This window comes from Suricata suricatta, chromosome 1 (assembly GCF_006229205.1).
Source record: "Suricata suricatta isolate VVHF042 chromosome 1, meerkat_22Aug2017_6uvM2_HiC, whole genome shotgun sequence".
Lineage (NCBI taxonomy): Eukaryota > Metazoa > Chordata > Mammalia > Carnivora > Herpestidae > Suricata > Suricata suricatta.
In genome coordinates this window covers 74,207,197-74,222,853 of record NC_043700.1, presented here as the reverse complement: position 1 = coordinate 74,222,853, position 15,657 = coordinate 74,207,197, and positions in this window count along the sequence as shown.

Here is a 15,657-nt window from a genome sequence, read left to right as displayed (position 1 = left end):
CGCGCCCCCGCGCCCTCGCGCCCGCCGGGGCAGACACCTACGCAGACGCGAAAGTGAAAGGGGGGCGTAGGGGCGGGGTGGGCTGGCGCTGGGCAGGGGGCAGAGGATGAAGCTGTGACCACCGTCCCGGGATTCTCCCACTCCCTCTGCCCTGAGCAGCAGTCTGCCGCCCCCAGGCTTCGGAGCTTGCTCAAAGTCCCACACCCGCCACTCTGCCACACACATCACCCCCATCATGGGATACATGTGTTTGTGTGTGTGCGTGTTCACGCGCACTCAAGTGTGTGAGATACGCGTTCAGCCACTGACTCTTCCACTGCACCGTTACACTTCCCTTTGGTGGAAAATTTGAGGGGAGGATGTGACTGTCACTACTACTTAACAGGCTTTCTTGCTTCTTGTCCTTTATCATTTAAATCCCGCGAACTGACCCTGTATACCCCCTTCCCGGTTTAACACTCATTTTCCTAAAGGATCTCTTGACCACCGCCCTACCCGCCGGCCCCACCCCCTCCCTTTTCTGGGTTCTTTCCCGTTTTCTTCCTAAATAGCTGTGAAAGTTGCTAATTCCTTCCCACACAAAACCGTGTTAAACACGGAGCTGCCCAGTTAAAACAATCACTGCCTTTCTTCAACCACGTTCCCACTGTCCGAATATCAAGCTTCGCGGTGCTTCCATCACCCACGCAGTGTTGCCACTACTCAGGCTTTAGATAGTTGAAGGTGGCATTTTGGTCTCTAATAAAACCTTTCTGCCTCAGTTTCCTTATTTGTAGGGAATGTGAAGTTCTTAAGGTATTAGCTTTTAAGTGAAATCAAGAAAATAGTAAATAATTTATTTTCAAAATTAACATATAAATAATTACTTAGAAGTGTCCTGACTGCAAAAACTGAATCTTGAAATGCATCAAAAATAAGATGGATTGACATTGATGGATTGGTAAAATGCACAGAAGGATGGATAGATATGGGATGAAGCACGTATATACTATATTACAGTATAATGGTAGAATTTAGTTGGCAGGTATACAGGTGTTCACTGTAAAATTCTTTCAACTCCTTTGTATGCTTGAAATTTTTCATAATGAAATGTTAGAGAAAACTCTTATTTAAGGGAACCTACATAATGTAAATTCTGCTTACAAAATTAGTAAATTAGCTATTGATTTTTCCTTCCCCCTTTAAAAAATGATTTACCATAAACATTCTTTACCTAGATACTCCACCATGATTTCAATCAATAATTCCATTACAGACAACTTGTCAGAGATCAGACTATAGTGTAAGTAGGTTATTACAAGTGCCACATTTTAGAAATTTAGAAGATTTCTTCCTGTGTTTTTTCTTGACCATTCTCAAAATGTTATCTTCGTTGCCTTAAAACCATTTGGTATTATAAAACTAAGATTGAGTTTTTAAGAGTATATAAATATTCTTTGAAACTTTTCCACACCAAAATAGCTAGGGGGAAAGCATATGGCCATAAATAATAGCTTCTCTTATCCTCTGGGAGGGATATTAGGGAATGTGGCAATTATTGATAGGCAAATCTTTGGGGCTATCTAAGTATTTACATACTTGCCCAAACATTTGAACAATCAGGTTTTCCTCATCTTTTTATTTTGTTGTGCTGTCTGTAAAACAAGAGGTGGTCCTGTGCCACCCTGCAAGGAGAACAGCTCCAGGATAAGATCTGTCATCTGAAGAGAAGGTGATGCTTGTTTTGCTTGGAGTCGTCCACGGTGATACCTCTGAGAGACTCCATCAAAGATGGGATTGCAGGGTGTTCTGGTTCTTTGGAATATTCTTTACGTCAGTGCTCATTAATAAAGAGTCCTATCACCTTAAAAAAGCCTATGCTTAGAAATCCCATTATTCGCTTGCTTTGTAAGCTGTCTCAAGAAAGTTTGTTCTCTTCATCCCTTTTAGATAAGCATATTTTCTCTTTGCAAAAGGATGGAAATGTGTTTTTTAAAAAGAAATAAAAAGTAAGAAAGGAAAAGCACAGAAAAGAAACTTAACTTCAAATAGAAACATTTACCGGTGCCAGTCTTAAATCTGCAAGCAGCAATAGTTATCTCCCTTTTGACAATAGATCACCCTCAGTCCATAGTCACTGTCCCTTAGGACAGCTCCCTCCTTCATCCCATTAGTGTCACACTCCCTGAGGTTTGCCACAATAAAATGCAAGACTCAGCATTTGCAATTTACATGTGTGACATCACATCCTCTGTTACGTAACTTCAGATACAAAGCCTAATATCATCTAAGTTTATGTGGAAAAAAATTCTCCCTTGCTCTTTATTTTAGCTTTAGCAGAGCCACCCCTTAGTTCCCTGATCCTAATCCCATTTCTTCAAACAGCTGACTGTTTGGGGGAAGAAAATAAGGCATAGAGTTGTTTAAGCCATGAAATCATTACCCACCCACCCCCAAAATTGTTTTGAATATATTTTAAAATGTATTAAATACCTTTCCTTTATATCTTTACTTACTACCAAGAAAGTAATGATTATTAGGTTATATTACATATAATTTAATTGTCTTCAATAAGTTTTAAAAGTTAAAGGCTATTTGGTCATAGTTAACTTCATTAATAAGCCTAGCCATGCTGGCATTTTTTTCTTTCTAAAAGGCTAGGCTCCCCACCTCCCCTGCTGTCTCTTACCAGCTGTTGGAAAGAGTTGAGAAAGACCAAGAGAATCAGCAAGAAAGGAGGGGGTTGTTGGAGAGAAAAGACAAATAGGGGAATAATAAAAGATAGAGCTTTTCCTTTGTTTATTGCAAAACACACATGTTACAGTTTATAAACATTGCAAGCAAATAAGAAATTGTGGACCAGAAGATAAATACAAAACATATCAGGGTTTTTGTTAATATCCAAAATAGACCAAACTCAATTTTCTAGACTACTTGGAATATTTTTATTAGCTTTGGTTATTCTTCCATTTCTGTATCTGTTTACCTAACTATTCATCTGTCTACCTTAATTTCATTTGTAGTCATTTTAAATAAAAATATATAAACCTAATACATTTCTATGGCCAGATTTTGAGATGACAGAGCACCCAACAGCACATGCATCACAATTAGTATGCCATATTATTAGAAGCAAATCAGATTTCACTGTGCCTACACTGATATTCTAAATTTAGAAATAATGTACAGTAGTCGAAAAGGGGGAGAGGAACATAGAGCAGTATATTTTAATAAAAATAAAGATATTTTCAATTTCTTGTCTTCTTCTCTCCTCCTTTTCTTGCTTTAGTACAGGAAATTCATCCCCTTTAAATAACTGTGCTATCCTTATATAAATAAATTCATGGTTTGTTGGCACATAAGGACTATGCCAATGCTGTTTCTCTGATATTATGTGCAATAACAACCACAGAAAAGTGAAACAATCCAGTGGGTCAAGTGTGAGAAACCTAAGAGTCTCTGTTGAACTTGATGAAAACTCATTTAGAATTTCTCATTAGGACTTCACAGGAGCAGTTAGCTTTTCAGTAGTTGGCACTATATTTTTAGCAGCATTTTAACAGCTGTCAGTAACAACTAAGACAACATTTTGATCAACACCATTTTTTAAAATTCTAACAAAGATGATTATTACAAAGAAGCAAAATCCTTCAGGATTTCAATGTTTAGCTCTGAGAAATCACAATAAAAAAAGATATTTTTGTGGTATAAGATGTTAATAATACCTCAAGAGTGGGCAATAAGATATCCATATAAAATGAGGTCAAGTAGATTTTTAAATTTTAATTTTCTGATGCCTGGGTACACATAATAAAGATTATTTTATTCTTAAAAGGTATGTTCAATGTCAGAAATAGAAACGTCAGAATAAGAGAATGTACAGTGTATCTTGTCATATATTTGCAAGTAGGTCAAGAATAGCCATGTGGGCACCCAAAATGAATCAAATCTTTTCCCTAACATTAGAGTTTATAAAGGGAGGTTATCATATGTCAGATATATGACACTGGAAATAGCAGAGAGAAAATGTAAGAAGCTTCATGGTGGATGTCATCTTTCTTCCTAAAGATAGAGGTAAATTTGCTATTGTAATGCTAAATGCATTACAAAGCAAACCAAGCTAAATCTCTGCAAGTGTCAGATTTTCCTTTCACCCATAGTCTCCCCAAATTGTATGATTTCTGTTCCAAGGCAAGTAAGGCTAAACAGTATAATATTGAAGCAGACTACTGAGTCATCTTATTTAGAGGTCATCTACTTGTTTTGAGGACCTAATCCAAGTTTTGACTTTGTCCCAACTAAGGCAGCTGAATATTTCCCACTTCATCTAGCTGGCACAGTGGGGGAATTCATGCATTCTTATGTAGAATGATATTTTTATATTATTGCATTTGTTTTTTCTAATCCTTTTGGGGGCACTTATCAATTAGCTCTCTCAATAGGAAGCATTTTTAACTGGTAGGATTTTTTTCAACAAATAGATGCAACTTTAGTAAAAAACTGAGAGTAAATAAATATCCTTTCCTCTTTCCCAGCACCAACCCCTGCCAGATGTAATTGTTTGGTGTTGACAGTTTTTCACAGGACATTATATGGTTTTCTTGGTGCATAAATTTTGGGCATTAAATATTCATGTGTAAAAATGAAACACCTATAAACACTTTCTATATGGAAGATATATGCCACATCAATTATTAATATTTAAATCACAATCTATTTTGAAGTGCTTAGTGCTAATTATAGACTTTAATATTTTTTATCAAAACAAGCAGACATGTTTCCATTTCAACTAGTTCATTACTTAAAAAAAAAGTTTTGTAATGATGTTTGCCATGATTGTAGTAAAACCATGTCCTTTAAGAAGTTAAGTAGTTTTTTTTTTTTAATGTTTATTTTTGACAGAGAGACAGAGTGCAAGCAGGGGAGGGGCAGAGACAGAGGGAGACACAGAATCCAAAGCAGGCTCAAAGCTCTGAGCTGTCAGTACAGTGCCCAATGTGGGGCTCAAACTTACAAACCATGACCTGAGCTGAAGTCAGATGCCCAGCCCAACTGACTGAGCCACCCAGATGCCCCAAAGTTAAGTAGACTTATAATGCCTCTATACAACGACAATAGAAATTGCTTTCTTGTGTAAAGAACCAAATAAGCATCTAAAGTCTTGAGATTTTTCTAATATTTATCAATGTAACATTTTTTTTTTTTACTTGAGAGAGAAAAAGAGAGAGCATGAGTAGAGAAGAGGGGCGGAGGAAGAGAGCTCCACACACAGCACAGAGCCTGACTCAGAGCTCAATCCCATGACCATGACCCGAGCTAAAATCAAGAGTCAGGCACTCAACCAGCTGAGCCACCCAGTTACCCCATGAATGTAACTTTTAATCTGTTGTTTGAGGTAATACAAAAGCACATATTTTTATAATAATTCTAGATCTCAAAAAAGAAAAAACTCTAGGAAAATTATTATAACTACAGCACATTTCAACATATATCACTCCTCTGATCATTTATAAATTATTGCTTTTATTTTCAATTTGAGTATCATATGAACTAAAGTTTTATTTGAAAATACAATTATTTTTTAAATTATATTTATTTGTAAAATATATATATTATTATAATGCAGTAAAAACTTCCAAGGAACAAAATGCAGTATCACTTATGCATATCTTTTTATTCACTATAAGTTATTTCCATGGCACCATGTAATTACAATACTAAAACACAGCTACTAGTACATTAGCAAACTATGGACCCAGTAGCTAAATCAAGATTATTATCGCAGCAAGTGCATTCACTGAGAAGTTTAAACAAACAATAACTTCTGCAGATAATTCAAAAAGTTCAAGGTACAAGAAAGAGCCAAAGTTCAATCTTCTTGAATGAAAAATCCATGCAAAAATGTTCAGTCTAGAACTATATTTAACTACCCCTTTTCATAGAAACATCAAATCAAGCATTACTGTAGAGTCAGCTTACAAGGCTTAGAATTCTGGCTTCATCACCTACTAACCTTATGACTCAGTGCAAATTACCTAATCTTTCTAAATTTAGTATTCCTTACTTGTAGAATGAGATTATTGATACCATAACAGGATATGTACTTAACATAGTACTTGGATCTAGTAAGTGCTCTCAAAAATGCTAAATATCTACCTCTGGAGGTTTGTCATTGAAAATCAAGATCTTGCTTCCAATTCAAAGGATTTTCAAGGACCCTTGAGAATCAGAGCTTCACCTGGGATCCTCAAGCATTTGACTTCTAAGACATCTCCCTTCTAAAGCAGAGATTCTCAAATTTTAGCATGCAGCAGAATTACCTGGAGAGCATGTTAAAAGAGATTACTAAGCCCCACCCCCCAGAGTTTCTTATTTAGTAGGTTTGGGATGGGGCCTAAAATTTGCATTTCTAACACGTTCCCTGATTGATGCTATTGCCTATGATCTGGAAATTACTCTTTGAGAACCACTGCCCTTGAGTACAGTGAGTAAAACAATTGGTCCTGGGCTGCTCACTTTGCTGGCAGCTGCGGCTGTGAGTGTAGGGGGTGGGGATGAGAAACAGGAAGTAGGGGATAGAAGAAAGGAAGTGTCAGGTAGTGATTAAAAAAAAAAAAAAAAAAAAAAAAAAAAAAAAGGAGGTGGGCTCCAGGGTGGCCCAGTCCATAGAGGATCTGACTTCCACTCAGGTCATGATCTCACATTTTGTGGGTTTGAGCCCCACTTATGGGCTCTGTGCTAACAGCTCAGAGCCTGGAACCGGCCTCGGATTCTGTGTTTCCCGCCCCTCTCCCCCCCTTCCCCTACTCTCACTGTGTGTCAAAAATGAATCAACATTTAAAAAATTAATAAAAAAAAGAGTAGGGATCAGCAGTAGCCTTCATAATCACATAATTATTGGAATAATGAGACAGACTAGCTGCTGTTGAGGACTTTCTCTTTAAATACACAGCCTTTGAACTGTATGTTGATTTTTCTAGACCTCTGGGTTCCTCCTCTGAATCTGTATTTGGGAAGTACTTTATCACTTTCAGGCTCTTGAAGTACCTGCTGGTTTATTATTGTATTATCTTAAGGCACTAACTAACTTTGGTTTATTTGGGGGAGTTGAGAATTGATAACCCAATTCGTTTAATTACCTTTGGACACAGTTCATTGTAGTCAAGTCCAAATCACTTTTCTTTTTCATGTGACATGAAGATGGGTTCATTACTTTTGAGTTAGATTTTAACTGATTTCTTTTTCAGTTTTCATTCTATCAGAAGGGAACATTAAATCAATTGGATGTGATGAAGTTTTGACAAAGCCATAATGGTTCATTCCTAGTTTTTAACCAATTATTGTACAAGGAAATTTCTAATATTTTCCTCAGGTCCCCAGGCGTACTGTTTATACCTGTAATAATGTTATCACTTCATTAAGAAATGATATTGTTATTGTAGGATTTTCCAGCCTTAAGGAGCTGAAAAATAAAATCTAAGATAGATGAAATTCCTGGGACACCTGGGTGGCTCAGTCAGTTGAGTGTCTGCCTCTTGGTTTAGGCTCAAGTCATGATTTCACAGCTCGTGAGTTTGAGCCCCACATAGAGCCCTGCACTGACAGTGAGAACCTGCTTGGGTTTCTCTCTCTCTCCCTCATTCTGCCCATCCTGCACACACACACACACACACACACTCTCTTTCAAAAACAAATAAACTTAAAAAATATATAGATGAAATTCCTGTATTTATAGAGAGGAACCTAAAGAGCAATCAAGTAAAGCCAACAGAAATAAAATAATGCTCCATTCCTAGTATTACTTAAATCAAATTTGACCTGGAATGAGCAAGATAAAAAGGGGAGAGTAGAATAGGTTCAGGAGGAAACTTGGTGTTATAGTTAGCCAAGGACCTCAATTGGAGCATTATGTCATTCATGAATTGTGGAAACAATTCAGAAAGAAAACCCAATGACATTAACAGTTTTCTAAAGTAAGATATACATGAGAAAATTAAAATGATTGAATTTCCTTAATCTGGTAGATAGTGACATCATACAAAACTATTGATAACAAATTTCATAACCCATTGAGTTTATTTTATTTTTTGCCAACATAAAAATCACCTTGAGTTTTTGACTCCTTTTTAATGTTGTTATATTAATATTTAATTATATTATAAAGCATAACATATTTTATACGTTTATAAATATTTCATAAAATATTTCAAGCATACCAAAAAAAATAATCACAGGCTACAGGCTCTTAGGTAGTCACCACCTTTATCTTATGAGGTGGGAACAATTTGTCATATTTGCTGCAGAAGTATGAAAACCTGCATGGGAGTGATACATTCCTATTTCTTGATAGGAGTTACTGTTGGAGCCAAAAAGTATAGGGGGTAGGCTTTCATCACCTGGGGGTTTCACTCCCACTGTTTTAAACCTTAGGTATTGCACTTTCAGCCCAAGAGTTTAAGAGGGAATTAATTCTTAATATATGCAAACAACACTTAGAGTGGAGCTGGTGGATAATCCCAGCTCTTGGTTTCCGTTGAGGGAAGGGATTTAAAAGTCAAACTATTCTTTCTGAGATCCTCAAGAATGAAGATGACTTCAGGGCAATGAGAACTGCCCACCTCAGAGACTGACGATCCTTGGAACAGAGCAATTCACATTCAGTTCATTTCAATGGTACTGCTTATTGGGTCACTTGCTAATCATCTTTTTTCTTAGCCCAATTTATTCCAATCACCTTTTTCTCAATGAAATGCAGGACCCACAGGAACCACTGCGTGCTGATTTAACTCATTACCAGAACTATTCTGATTGGTTGGCCTATGTTGTATGAATTGCTAAATATTTTGATTCTAATTCTAGAGAAAAGTGTTCAGTCCAAATCGGACAGGTATTTTGGTTTGTTTGGGCTTCTATAACAAAATACCACAGACCATATGATATAAACAGCAGAAATTTGTATCTCACAGTTCTGGATGCAGGAAATCCAAGATCAGGGTGCCAAAATAGTCAAGTGAGAACCCTCTTCTGGGACACAGGCTTCTTCTTGTATCCTCACATGGTGGAAGATGTAAGAGAGCTCCTTGGGGTCTCTTTTATAAGGGCACTAATCCCATTCACTAGGGCTCTGCCCTTGTAACTTAATCATTCCCAAAGGTCCACTTTCTAATATCATCACTTTGGAAATTAGGGTTTCAACATATGAATTTTGAAGGGACACAATCATTCAGAACAAAGCAACGAGGCTCAGGAATTCAGTGAGCTTCACCACTATTTAGCTCATTTCAGTTGGTGATATGTTGCCCTTTAAGCTAGAAATAATCCTCAGATGCTTCATTTTTAAAATTTTTTTTAATGTTTTATTTATTTTTGATACAGAGAGAGACAAAGCATGAGAGGGGGAGGGTCAGAGAGAGAAGGAGACACAGAACTGGAAGCAGGCTCCAGGCTCTGAGCTAGCGGTCAGCACAGAGCCTGACGCGGGGCTCGAACCCACGAACGTGAGATCTGACCTGAGCCGAAGCCGGAGGCTTAACCGGCTGAGCCACCCAGGCGCCCCTCAGATAATCCTTAAATACTAATGTATTAGGTGCAAATGAAGCTCCCACACAAAGACACCCCCAAATGGGTGGCTCAAATAGGCAAGAAGTTTACTTTTATATCACATAAAGCCAATGAAAATGAACTTTGTTCAGGGTAGGTAGGTGATTTTGCTCCATGAGGTCTTCAGAAACCCCTATAGGGCAGCAAATTTTACCACCCCAAAATATGCCTCTATTCATCATTTTAAGCTAGTTATATTTAAGAAACTTTGGACATAAGAGAATCTCTAAAAGTCTATTAGAAGTTACCCTTTTGTATAAGAGAAATCTCCATTTGTGAAAGTGTCTCCTTGACTGTACCAAGATAACTCTAATTCTCTAGAAACTGTTATCCATGGAGAAGGCGTGGATTTAAATCCATGTAACATTGCCCTTATTTACTGTGCTTTTCCTGACAACCTTCCATAACCAGCTCTCCACCCCACATCTTTTGTCTTCAGCTGAAGTTATTTACAGTATTAGCTTTAGCCATTTCAGAGATTTAATTTTCTAGGTCTTTCCCATGTATACATTTTATTGAACGTTGGTTGGTATTTCTACGGTTAATCTGTCTCACGCCAATTCAATTCTTAGACTAGCCAAGAGAAATTTAAAGGGCAAAGAAAAATATTTTCTCTCCAACATCCCCAATTCCATAGAGTGTTGTCGTCACCTGTACGGTGGAAACTGTGTCACCAGCATCATATCCACAGTTTGCTATTAAAAACCAAAAGTTTTGACCAGGTAATTTGTACACATCACTTCTGCTTACATCTCACTAGCCAGAGCAAATTTCAAGAAAGGTTGATTGGCCATACCCTTGCCAAAACTATAGTCCTACTAGTAAAAGGAAGAGGAGGAAAATGAGTAAAGGGGACAATTAACAGCCTTTGTCCTGTGATGATAAACTCCACTGAGCAGAGAAGAAACTGAGACAGGCTTAAACTGTGGCACAGAGATCTAAAGTTATAGCTGATGGTATAAGAAATGATGGGTAGAAGGCTGGGCAAGGTCAGGGGTCAGGATGTAGATACTGGGATCAGGATTTATACTCTCAAAATCAAAGGGGCCATCTTTTGCAACATACCTAGATTGTGGAATCAGTGGTAACCAAATATTCTAGTAATATCTAGTAATATCACTAAGCCACGTGGTAAGTTTACAGAACAAGCTAGATTCAATTAATGATTTTTTTAATGTGAGAAGAAACATATCCAATACAAGCCAATCTCAAAAAAAATAATTGCAATATAATGAGATTTTCAACCATTGAAGAGACATGAGTCAAATTTGAAATGCAAGTAATACTATTTCAAGGAAAGCCAAAAAAGGCTCAGGTTTTAACCTGCACCTGAAACAGAAATAGAGAGCTAGGATGTGGCCCCCGGTGTTATGTTAGCACACACACAGGGAATGTGCAGGAGATTACAATCTCCTTTAGCATGCTGCCAGAACACCACAGCACAAGGTTAAGAGCAGGCCTGATGTTCAGTTGGTCAGTACCAGAACAACTCCTTGCTTACAGCCTGTGGCCCTGCTGATTGGCTGCTACCCAGGCCTGCTTGGTAATGCTGCCATACATGTCATTAAATATTAACAACATTATCCCCACTTTTAGAGACTATTCAAAATTTTTTTGAGAAAGGACCAAACTACAATGGGCCAAGGAAGAAGATTCTTAAGAAAAAAAGGAGTAGTTTCTTATCCAATCTGCAAACTCTGCATATAGGGTAGATAAAATAGAGAGAGAAAAAAAAGAGAGAGACAACACAGGTTGATTTGTCAATTCATCTTTGACATAGTAATATAGAAGGTCTGTAGAAAGCATACATTTTACTAGTTTTGATTCACATGCTATTCAGAATTTACTGGCCTTCCTAGAAATTTGATGAAGCATTCTAGATTTCCCATACATTCCAGATATCAAACATCTACTCACAGAATATGAAATGTTGAGACAGATATCAAAAGAAGTTGTGGACTTCCTGCTCTGGAGAAATTTAGAAGTAGCATTTCTTCTGAATTGAAATGGCCAAGGCAGGGGTCTGTAAGCAGAGTGATGGATAAGCTATCCATCAGTTTGTTTAGCCTTTTAAATAATTACTTTGCAAAGAGGAAATGAGATCAGGAAGAAAGAAAGGCCCAATATAGCCTGATGAATCAGTGGGTGATAAAGTACATTGGAACTTTGACATCCAGCCTTTTACATTTTCTTTTGAAAAGTTGCCTCTATGTCATAAACCAAGTATCACTTAGAAGAGGAAATCCAGCAGGGTTTGTCTTTTAGAGTGGCAATAAAGTATAAAGGTTAAAAGCATAGACTCTGGAGCCAAATTTAGCTTGGGTTTAGATCCTAGCTTTGCCTCTGAATAGCTGTGTGACTCTGGGTCTGTTTCATCACCTATAAAATGAGATACTACAACTTACCTCATAAGGTTGTTATGGGTAATAACAACCTATAAAATGGATTATATATAGTAAACAATTAACATTAACTGTGATATTTTTCATAACATTAATCCTAAACCATTTGCTCCTACCCATTACTCTACCCATATTCTTTTCTGCTCTCCGTACACTTGACATCTGATCTTATTGGATCTCTTCTCCCATTTTTTGTATTTTCCTTACTGGGTTATTTGATATTCACAGTGTCTTCCTGGATTCTTCTCATATCTCAAGCCTCCTGTCACAAAATATGCAGTTCTCCTGGCACAGTTCTGCTCCTTCTGTAGTAACCTAGTGTTCCATGGCATAAACTTGACCTTGACCTTGACTTTTACATAATATTTATAGGATATTCTTGTTACTTGAGGAAGTAAATTCCCTTGAAAAGTATAGAAGAGACAATGCTATGGGTTCTCCAAATTTGATCTCTCTCGCTCACTCTCTCATTTATTTTCTGAACACACAGAGAGGCTACATACCTCAGCCTCCCTTGCATTTTGGTTGGGTACATATGACTGGATTTGCATCCTGTCATATTGGTAGAAGTGATATGCTCCCACTGATCATAAGACCCCTTCACTGATTGTCTAACCTGTCACTTACTTCCCTTACCATGGATGCCTGGGAGGTTTCAAGTTTAGGATGGCATTATCATAGCCTGGAAGGAGATTGGATTCCTGAGTCACTCCTTGGAGGAAAGTTACCACAGAGAGTTGCCTGAACTGCATTGTACTGGGATGTGATTGACCAATTTTTATTGTATGCCTTCCATGAAATTTGGGCACATTGCAGAATGTAAGCTCATAAGGAGTAATATAATGAAGTTTGAATGTATTTATACTAGAATGTTTCCCTATATTCATTATTACTGAATTTATCACAGAGTTTAGGTATCAGAATATTGAAGAGAAAAGGATGCAGATTATAGAAGCCCCAGAACCAGATTTGAATTTTATCTCAAACTTTGGTAACTTTGACTTTAATATGTTCTTTCTCTGGAATCAAAGTGATATTTTCTTTCTAATAGTGTTATTGGGTAAGTCAACTAAAATGTATTAGGTAACTATCTTCCATCCCTATATCCTTTCCAATATTCTAATATTTCCCATCCAGTATTTAATTTCTGCAATTCTCAATTCTAAACTGTTTGTCATGAATTATACTTTATAGCAGCACTGGACTAAAATCTTGACAATAAAAGGTAGTAATTTGGTCTAGAGAAAGTATCCATATTCTTAATTTGTGCCCAAATAAAAGAAAATCATTACAAAATTTTATGTGTTGAAAATAGTACTTAGTAGAGAACAATTTTCCCTTTATTTAGTGCATTATTCAAAAAGTTCCCAACTTAGAAAGCCTATGCCATGAACCACAGCACAATTTTGAAAATATTGTATTTAATTAAAATGGGAGTTTCAGAAATGATTAATATAGAATTTATCTTTTCAAATCTCACATAAAATGTTTGACCCATGCAATATTTATAAGTTAATTTTCCTTTTCCCCATCTCATCTTAACAATCAGAAGAATAGCCTCCATTTCAAATTGCTGAGGGTGGGCCATTGGCAGAATGTGCACTAGCAAAGACAGATAAGTGGTGACCACGTATTTTTCAACCTCACTGTTTACACACACAAAAAGCCATTTGCACACACAGTATAAACACAGACTTCAAAGGCACACCTGCAAGAGCTGCCTTGTTACTTGTTGTTTAATATTTAAACAAATTGTTTAGAATTTATGACATATACTTGCTGGCTTTTTAAATTAAAAAACAAGCCAGCCTGTAACTCATTAAATTAAATGTCAGAGACAACATTTTACATTAGGCATACAAGACAAGAGAGTTAACAATTCAATAGGCATTACACAGAAGTTTACTGACTTTGATCCTACATTCCACGGTAAAGTCTTTAAAAGATCAATACTGCACCAAACTAAGCTCTCTGTAACACAGCTTCCCTTTTATAAGATTAGTAAAATTCCCTTCAATTATCAGATAGATGTTCCTGAAAATTGATAGAGTAGCTGTGTGCTCTCTTCATCTTCTTTGCCTTTCTGATCTTCTTTCACCATCTCTTTGTTTCTTTTTTTTTTTCACCATCTGAACATCTAATTTCCCTCAAAGCTCCATCCCAAGACCTCTACTTCCCTGTTACCTCCCCTCTAATGTGAAGTTGGACTTTACATAGAGTTTTGTTCTTAAGTCAGTGAGTAAGGTGAAAAATCATACCAAATCAGAAATACCCTAGGCAAAAAAAAAAAAAATCCCTTAAAGCAGAATTTACATGGCCATTTTTGTGCATGTTTAAGGCTGATATAGCATCCAACTCAGCCAGTTTTTCCTCCAGCATTGGAACAGATTGCTGTTTTCTCAGCTAAACACCTGATGAAGTAGTTGGCTTGCATTTAGGGGCCATGTTGTACAAAAAAAAAATATCTTAAAACACTTGAATCACACTCAGCATGGTAAGATGCTCATTCTATGAGAGCAATTCAGGAACTGAGACCAGCTGAAGGAACATCAGATTCGCATCTCCCATCCTGCGCTCCTCGGGGCATATGCTCTAGTGGAACGTGGAACAGAATCACCCACACTATTTACATTCTTCTCTTTCTCTTTCTTTCTGGCAGAGTAAGTAGAGTTGAGTATGGATAAGAACTTTATTCTCTATGGATTAAGAAAAAATTCTGTATCAAACACCACAAATTTTTCTAGGAAGGGCATCTTGTGTTAAAGGAAATTTCAGGGTCTCCATTGCTCCTGTGTCCATATCAGGCCCCTTCAGTTTAATGAAGGGAACCACCACATAGGTATGGACTTAAGACAGGAAGACATGGAGTCTGAGAGTATGGAGGCTGGAGAGAACAGACTTATTCTATGTCAGTGTTTTTGAACCTTGGCTATATTGACATTTTAGATTGAATAGTTCTTTATTATGGGGGGCCATCCTGAGAATGTAGGATATTTTGCAATATTGTCAGTCTCAGCTCAGTAGGTGCCTGTAGAAAATATACCCCCAAGCTATGAAAATCAAAAGTGTCTCCAGATATTGCCACATTGGAGCAAATACCCCTCACTGAGAAACTCACTGGAAAGAGTTTAAAAATCTTGGGGGTAAATTCTGAATGGAAGAAGTAAAATTGAACTTTGAGGTGGGGTAGAAGGAGCTTTCGAGATAGTGCATATTGAACACAATATGAGGTAAAGTGGCCTCTGAAAAATTCTTAGTCATAGGATGGTTGAAGGCTTTTAAGAGATAGATATGTCTAAAATCTCATTTGAAGCCATTTTTGGTTGTATGAACTCCATTTCCCCTAAGCTTTCAATAAAATCTGTTGTAAGCAACAACACCATGTGAGAGCAGTTAGTTCGTGGGTACCAAAGAAGGGAACGAGTTCCCCAGCTGGGCTGACACAGTGTAGAATGGGACAGCCCACATGGAAAGGTCACTTAATTAAGGATGTGGCACCTTGGAACCAAGCTAAACATTTACAACATGGATTGTGCAAAAGTCTTTGGACTTCCGCAAGGAATATATGGTGGGTTTGAACAACTTTTATCTGTATCTTATGGGGCAAGGACTTTCCAGTGGCACCATTAATTAGTGATACTCTGAGGTTTTACAAAGTGTGGTCTCCACAGGCCAC